Below are 8,952 nucleotides of genomic sequence, written 5' to 3' on the forward strand. Positions count from 1 at the left end.
TACTAGAATTAAACCAAGCACGGGCCGCGTTTGACAAAGAAATGGAAATTTCACGACAAGTCACTGCCTCAGCATTGGAAGAAGTTAACGTAGGAACGACAATGGATCCCCGATTACTCTCCATTGCAAAAGACCACCGGATCAGAAAAAGGCGATGTTAGCTCTGCTCAAGGAATATAAAGATGTGTTCGCGTGGTCCCATGAAGGCATGAAGGGATTAGATCCAAAATTCAACCAGCATAAGATCAATTTAGCTACCGACACGAAACTTGTTCAGCAGCATCGATACCGAATGAATCCGAACTACGCTGCTCGTGTAAAAGAAGAAATTGACATACTTCTCAAAGTTGGATTCATTCGACTAGTCAAGCAAGCTACATGGCTGAGCCTGATAGTCGTAGTTCTAAAGAAAAATGGAAAAATCCGCGTTTGCGTAGACTATCGGAAGTTGAATGTCGTAACTATTACAGATGCGTTTCCCTTACCTTTCACCGATAGCATATTGGACGCAGTTGCAGGGCATGACATGTACAACTTTCTAGACGGCTTTAGTGGATACAATCAAGTACGCATGCATCCTGACGACCAAGAGAAGATGGCATTTGTCACCGATTGGGGAGTTTATGTCGTGGTAGTCAATGTTCGGGTTTAGGGATTACATACCCGCCTTCATCCAAGTCTTTCTGGACGATTTCGCGGTGTATGGAACAACAACCGACCATCTGAGTCATTTACGACTATGTCTGGAGCACAGCCAAGTTGCACGCTTAAGCCTGAATCCAGCCAAATGCGCGTTCGACGTCACAAGAGGAGCCCTCCTTGGCCACATCGTCAGCAAGGAGGGGATAGCAATGGATCCTAATAAAATTTCCGCGATCATTCAAGCAAAAAGACTGTCAACGGCCAAAGCACTCAGTCGTTTTCTAGGACAAATATATTGGCATAGTCAGATGTTACGATATCTAGTGGATTTCGCCACGCCATTACATGCCATCGTCCACCGTACACCTTTCAACTGAACAACAACTAAAGAAAAGGCGTACAATGTGCTTAAAATAATGCTGACTCAAGCACCAATCGTACAACCACTAGATTGGGGGGAACCATTTCACGTTTTTGTAGAAGCCTCAGACATAGCAATAGGTAGTGCATTGATGCAATTCAACGAGCCAACTTGGTACAAACCAATATATTACGCCAGTAGGAAGCTATCAAAGGCGGAGCGTAACTACTCCACAACGGAATGAGAAGCGTTGGGGATGATATACAACATCAATAAATTCCGACATTATCTGTTGGGGCGAAAATTTACGTTTCACGTGGACCACACGACACTGCTATACCTGGTGGGGAAGCAGGCGCTAACAAGAAAATTGGCTAGATGAATGTTGTTGCTCCAGGAGTTCGATTTTGTTATACAGCATTGATTGGGTACGCAACACGATGTAGCGGATTTCTTAAGCAGGATAGATAATGGAGCAACGGTGTGGAAGGACGATGACGCCTTTCTTGATGTAGACATCCTGCGGATTGCAACTATAGCGACATGTACGGAAAAAACATTTCCCGATCATTGGTGGATGGAGATGACATTCTTTCTGACCACATGATTACCACCACCGCAATTAAGGACGGATGATTGGCCATCCGAAGTCGTAACTTTTGTTTGGTTGAAGGGGTCCTGCATCACAAAGGCAGAGACGGGATCTAGCGATGCGGAATATGCTAGGATGACAAGGCAATGGTCTTACGTGAAGCTCACTGTGGTACGACAGGAGGACACTACGCGAGCGGTGTTACAACTCGTAAAGTTTGGCAAGCCGGCCTATGGTGGCCAACTACGCAAAAGGATGTGTATGAATATTGCAAACAATGCGATCTGTGTTAATGAATGGGCCAGCCCACGGAGGTCGCAATGATGCCACATCAACCAGTGTTGCCGTTGGATCCATTCCAGAAATGGGGGCTCGATTTCGTGGGGCCGTTTACACCGGTGACAACTTGGACTGGCAATAAACATATACTCGTGGCTACTGATTATTGCACCAAGTGTGTGGAAGCGAAAGCACTACGAGAAAATACCGTGACAGTGACGACAAAATTTCTTTACAAACACATCTAGTGTCGTTTTGGCTACCCTATCGAGCTCATCAGTGACCAAGGAAGCCACTTTCTGAATTCGGTCAACCGAGAGCTGACACAACACTATGCCGTGGTCCACAAGAAAAGCACGTCGTATTATCCACATGCGAATGGTTTAGCGGAGTCGACGAACAAAATGTTACAAACCATACTAAAAAAGATCGTCAATGAAAACATAACAAATTGGGATACCAAATTACATAGCGCGTTATGGGCGTACCGAACCAGCTATAAGACTAGCATACAATCCACGCCTTTCTGGCTAGCATTTGGGCTAGAGGCCGTAATGCCAATCGAATTTCAGGTACCTAGTCCACGGATTCAGGTACGAGAACGGCTATCAGAAGACAAGTCTGAACAAATATGGTTACAATAGTTGCTTGAACTAGGCGAGACACGCGTACGAAGCATGACCATACTGGAACAAGAGCAACGTCGGCGTAAAGCATTCATGGACCGGCATCGGAATGCACGTGAAAAATATTTTGTGGTCAGCAAAGCAGTCTTAGTCTTTCAAACACGGATGGGGCAAATGCCAGGTAAATTAAAATTCCGCTGGACGGGGCCGTACTGGATAGTTGGTGCAGAAAACGACACGTTTAAACTAGGCACTTTGGCCGGAGACGTGTTACGCCAAAAGGTGAATGGGTTTCGACTAAAACCCTACCTAGGACTAGTGCCACCGAACCCGTTCCACGCCGTAAACGACACGGCCGAAGAATCCGCGGATTAATGAAAGGCACCCACCTGTATTATAGTGTAATAGTAATATTGTATGTAACATTAAAAAAAGAAAAGAAAGAGAAGATAGTGACGCTATTAAAAGGACTTGATGCATGCACAAACTTCTAGACCAAGAGGACGCGGCAAAGAACGGAGCCCATCGCGAGACCGGAAGGTGATACCGCCGAACAGGAGGAACCTCAGCTCAATTCACCGGAGAGGACAACTACGGCCGGCAAGACTGAGGAAGTTACAGACAGGACAGTGCCTCAGCCTACCGAGAGCCTGTAGATGGAAGAGCCAGCCATAGTAGAATGGAAAGAGCCAGAACAGCCGGGTCCGCCCACACCAGGAGAAGTTGACGCCATGGAAAACCCCACCGATTAAGTACAAGACATGCAACCTTGCAACGACGCGCCTATGAGCATTGGGTCGAAGCATGCTACGGTGTACCAACTTTTGGCCAAAAATTTAGTACTAAATCGAGGAAGAAAATAAACATTAAAAATTGAAAATAAAACAATTATCATCTATTGAATGGTGTTCAATTTCAAATAACAAATTCATTACGTCACACTCGAATGTACAAAGATAATATACGTCACACTCGAAATGTCCCAAGGCCGTATTTAATACATTAATTGTAACTTCATTCTCCTAGGTAGAGTTGTACGAAAGCACACCTAGAGAAGGTTTGGAATGTGATAGTTGGCCAGTCTCTGTCTCTGTCTGTCTCTGTCTATGTCTCTGTCTCTCTCTATCTGTCTCTCTCTTCTGTCTTGAAGTTGTCAAACAGACAGAGGCAGAAAGTTAGAAAGACGACACATATCTATTACCTATCTCGCTCTCACTCCACCTTTGAATCTCTGTTTCTTTCTTTCTTTCTATTTCTCTCTCTCACTCCACCTTCGATTCTTTGTTCCCCGCGTAGTAGTTGTTGTGTTCCCCTCTGTGCCAGGTTCGATCTCTGTCTCTATATATGCAGAGATTTCTGTTTCCCCGGATTGATGTTCTTGTTGATTTTCTTTCCTTGTGTATGCTCGTTTGTCTCCTCTGCAGCAGCCTCGTCAACAACCTCTTGCATATAGGGGATTTTGAAGGCTTGGTGTGCTCCGAAGGTGTGGTACCTCTGCCTTCAACCTTGGCTCCATTTGCCTCCAACCGGTATGTTATCGTTTTCTCTTTGTTTCCTGTCCGTCTGTTTTTAATTTGTATGTGTATGGGCATTTTTAGGTTTTGATTATTCATAGTCTATGTGTTGCATGCCCAACTAGTATGTTTTCATTTTCTCTGTGTTTGTTTTTAATTTGTATGTGTTTGACATGGATGAGTTTTCTTCCGACTGTTTAGGGTGGTTGTGTGTTTGTCATGGTTTGTACATGCAACTTAGATGGAGTTGGCTATGATGAGTTGCTATGTTTTCGTTTTGTTGGTATGTTTTCGTTTTCTCTGTGTTTCCTATCTGTCTGTTTTTAATTTGTATGTGTTAGACATGGATGAGTTTTCTTCCGACTATTTAGGGTTTTTGTGTGTTTGACATGGCTTGTACATGCACCGTGATTACTTGCTATGTGTTGATGGTAATTTGATGAGTTTTATTCTAGTACATGCATATTCATTCAACGAGAATAGTGATGACTAGGACAATGACGAGAAGGACACCCATAAAGAAGACATTGATGAAAGAGAAAGTGAAGACACCAGTGAAGGAAGGGAAAAGGAAACCTCTCAAAGAAAGCAAGAAGACACCCAGAAGAGAAAGGGTGATGAATTCATCAACACAGAGAAAGAAGATGTACCACTCCATCATTCGAGAAACACCTCTCGGATGGAGTTATTTCCTTCGAGCACGACCTGAAGTTTATCCTGAGCTGAGAGAGTGGTTAATAAAAACCTGGGGGTCATCACATCCCGATACAAGGCGAGGATTCCACATAAGTGGATTGAAGAGGGAATATGTCAACTTATTGAAGACGAGATATGAACATGTTTATGATACAAATCAAATCTGTAACAATGAGGTGGATACTATTTTTGCACGTGCATTTGCATGTGAAGTTCAGGGTGGCATCGACGTAGATTGGGAAGATTTTAATCGGCACCGGTCAGAACATTATAAAGGGTCCTCCAGTACCAACACTGGCTTGAAGTCATCGGGAACCTCTCATGTGGATATTCCGGCTACAACACCTGTCCACCAAGTTCAATCTGCAAAGGTACGGGCCACAATGACTGAAAAGAATGAGCAGATGATGGCCAGTTGCATAGCATCTATGAGCTCAAGAATACAAGCACTACTTGCTGATTTGGAAGCAATTAAATCAACTGAGATACAGGCAGAAAAGAAATTCTCTTCATTAAAGACTACATATGAATGGATTGCATCGACAATCCAAAATTCAGAAAGTGAGGTGTTGAAAGAGGAGTTGAAGAAAGAGCTAAACAATATGGGCACTCAATTAGGTTCATAGATGAGAGACCTTGATACTTGCAGGAATGCACATTCCGAAATAGATAATAAGTTGTCAGCTTTAAAGTTGCATTCTGAGAACCTTGTGTGCTTGATGCAGGATTTAAAACAAAAAGGTTTTGAAACTTTGTGTCCATCTGTAATTGAGCACCCAAGTGGTATGGAAAGTACCATTACTAGTATAGCTATATCACGGTATTGGCTTTAAAAGTTATTTATTTCTACTTTTGTGGTATAAATATCATATTAGCTAATATATTATAACTTGTGTTTGCAATCTGCCAGGTGTATATTTTGTGGCCTCGGATTCAAGCTGGAGCCTATGGATGTTGTGATTACACCGTGCTTGCACACATATCATTTGCTATGTGCTAAGTATCATTTTGAGAAAGAGAATACATGTATGGACTGTAAAACTACAATTGCGGCTGAGTGGTACTATGCTTGGGGTTTAAAAGTACACCCGTATGGTATGTGGCTCTACTATTCTATTGTTTGTATAATATGATGTCAATTTACATTTGGATTAGAACTAGTGTACGCCACAATTCATACTTCATATTTAGGAGAACAATGGATTAGTATTAGTGTATCTCTAACAACTAATATGTGGAACCCTAATTATGTGGGTTAGTATTGGCAGTACTCTTAATATATAATTGGTATGTGTAGTTGAAGGGATATTTTCCAGAATTAGTACTAAAAGGAACCAGGTACAACATTGTCCAATCTATATTGCAACTTGCCTAGTACTAGTTTAGTAGACACTATACTTGTACACTGCTGACTGTTAGTATTGTTTGTGTAACTTGGGAATTAGTACTAATTATGTAATTTGGGAACAAGGTGTATAGTAAATTGCTGAATATTAGTACAGTTTGTGTAATTTGGAAATGAGGTGTGTCAAACACATATCACGTTTAGTACTAATACTGCTCAAGATTAATATTGTTGGTGTAATTAGTACAAGTTATGTAATTAGGTGTGTAGAACACATATCGCGTTTAGTATTACTTGTGTGCAAAATACCACGTTAATACTAAAATCCAATCTACATTTGTTGGATTAGATGTTAGTCCAATCTATATTACAATGTGCCTAGTACTAGTGTTAGTACACACTATACTTGTACATTGTTGACGATTAGTACTTAGCGAGTAGTACATTGTTCATGATTAGTACTAGTTTTGTAAACTGGGAACTAAGTGAGTAGTACATTGCTCATGATTAGTACTAGTTTTGTAATTTGGGAACTAAGTGAGTAGTACATTGTTCAGGATTAATACTCCTTGTGTAATTTGGGAACTAAGTGAGTAGTGCATTGTGCATGAAAGGGCAAGAAAGTTGTATGGAAAGGGCAAGAAAGGCAAAGTTGAATGCAATGGTGAGTCATATATGTTCTCACCTGTCCGGAGAGTTGTCAACCTAATGCATTGTCTAATACCATGTACTTGTGTTACTAGCTGATGACGAAATGATCTTTGGTGAGGGAGATACGAGTCCAAAACCTAATCGTGAAGATGAATTTATCACACTCCTAGGTACACGTCAAAGCCAGTTTTTGAAAACAATGATTTAGATCATAACAACCCTATGATAGTGTTGCTTTTGGTGCATTCAATAGATCACAACAACCTTGTTGAGCACTTAGATGTTGTGGAGAAGATAACCGACCCTACCACTTGCAATGGGGTATCTACGGTTGTACAGTATGACGTTCATTGTTGTTGGTATGTTTGCAAACTTTTGAGTATGTGAGTTGATACTAATATTCTTTGGAATCCCATTATTTAGGTTTACAAGACCAGTCTGATTCCTAATTGCAATCAAGTGAATCGGGAACTATATGGAGCACAAGTGCAGAGTCAGATTCTGGGATTAACCTTTGCACGGAGGCAGACTCTGGAAGCACATCTTCCACACATGAGGACTGTGAGAAAAATGAAGCATTCATATTTGAAGAGCAGTTGGCATGTACAAACAATAATTTGTCTAAAGAAGCCCATGAGGAGTGTGGAAAGAATATGGCAAGTACTGAAGAGAAGACTGATTGTACTGAGAATGTATCTATAGTGTCTAAAGAATCCCATGAGGATTGTGGAAAGAACATCGCTAGTACTGAAGAGGAGCCTGATTGTACTGAGAATGTGCTAGTAGTGTCTAAAGAATCCCATGAGGATTGTGGAAAGAACATCGTTACTAATGAAGGGGAGCCTACTAGCATCACCCATGAGGACCAGGCAATAAAGACCACCCAAGAAGGGGAGCATGGTTCTCTTAAGAATGAGGAGATAGCCACCGTACAAGAGGAGTTGACCCAAGAAGGAGAGCACAGTGGTCTTAAGAATGAGGTGACTATGACCAGCCAAGAGTTCACTAGGAGTATTGCTGTAGCCCACATACATGAGCCTAATTGTACTGAGACTGAGCATACTAGCAACAACATGAGTACTAAAACAACCCACATTCAGGAGATGAGTGATAATTTTTCTATCGACAGTACCTTTGTGGATGTGTGTACAAGCATTGTAGTTGCAGAAAACACAGTTGCTCTCTCAAGCTTGCCACTAGTACAAGGTGCCCGTGCATCCACGCCTGTCTTTGATGCCTCTGATGATGAAGTGCCACTTAGTTAGTTGATCCTAAAGGCTTTAAGATAAAGAAGAATGTAAAATCAGAAAAAACTGGCACCAACAACAAGCGCATTACAAGATCAGCCAAATTGCCCTCTAGTGCCTGATTGTCTTTCGATTGTACTTGAACTTTAGTTGAACTGTTAGTGATGTGAGAAATTGAACTATTTGGTATACCAAAATACTGTCTCATTTATCTGAAATAGTTATACCAGTGTCTTTCGGTTGTCTTTCGATTGTACTTGAACTTTAGCCGAACTGTTAGTGATGTCTGAAATTGAACTATTTGGTATACCAAAATCCAGTAGTTATACCAGTGTGAAATTCTATATTGCCAATTGCAGAGAATGAAAATGTATTCTATTGTTAACTCTTGTAGTGTAATCTGAATTTCTATATTGCTAATTCTGAAATGATCTTTGGTGAGGGAGGTACAAATTTATCACACTCCCAAGTACACTCCCATGCAGCCATGATTGTGTTGATTACAAATAAAATTCTATATTGTTAACTGAGATGTTATATACAGTTCGTTATACCAGATGAAGATTTAGAAGATTGGTATATACTGTCATGCAACCGAACTTTACATCAGATGTATGTATCCGTCTAACCGAGATACTTTGGGAGACCACTATGTATTACTTAATACTTGCAATTGACATTGGGAGACTGCTATGTATTACTTAATACTTGCAATTGACATTGGGAGACTGCTATGTATTACTTAATTCTTGCAATTGACATTGGGAGACTGATATGTATTACTTAATACTTGCAATTGACATTGGGAGACTGCTATGTATTACTTAATACTTTCAATTGACATACTTGCAATTGACATTAGTACTAAACTAATATGTATATTGATACTTGCGTTAGTACTAATATGTATATTGATACTTCGAAGTATGGTCTCCTTGAGTGCACATGGTTAGAGTTGAATAATGACTTGAGTGCACATGGTTAGAGTTGAATAATGAC

The sequence above is a fragment of the Azolla caroliniana genome, unplaced genomic scaffold (assembly GCF_043228905.1).
Source record: "Azolla caroliniana isolate FFs.n. ecotype wild unplaced genomic scaffold, voAzoCaro1.0.p SCAF_16, whole genome shotgun sequence".
Lineage (NCBI taxonomy): Eukaryota > Viridiplantae > Streptophyta > Polypodiopsida > Salviniales > Salviniaceae > Azolla > Azolla caroliniana.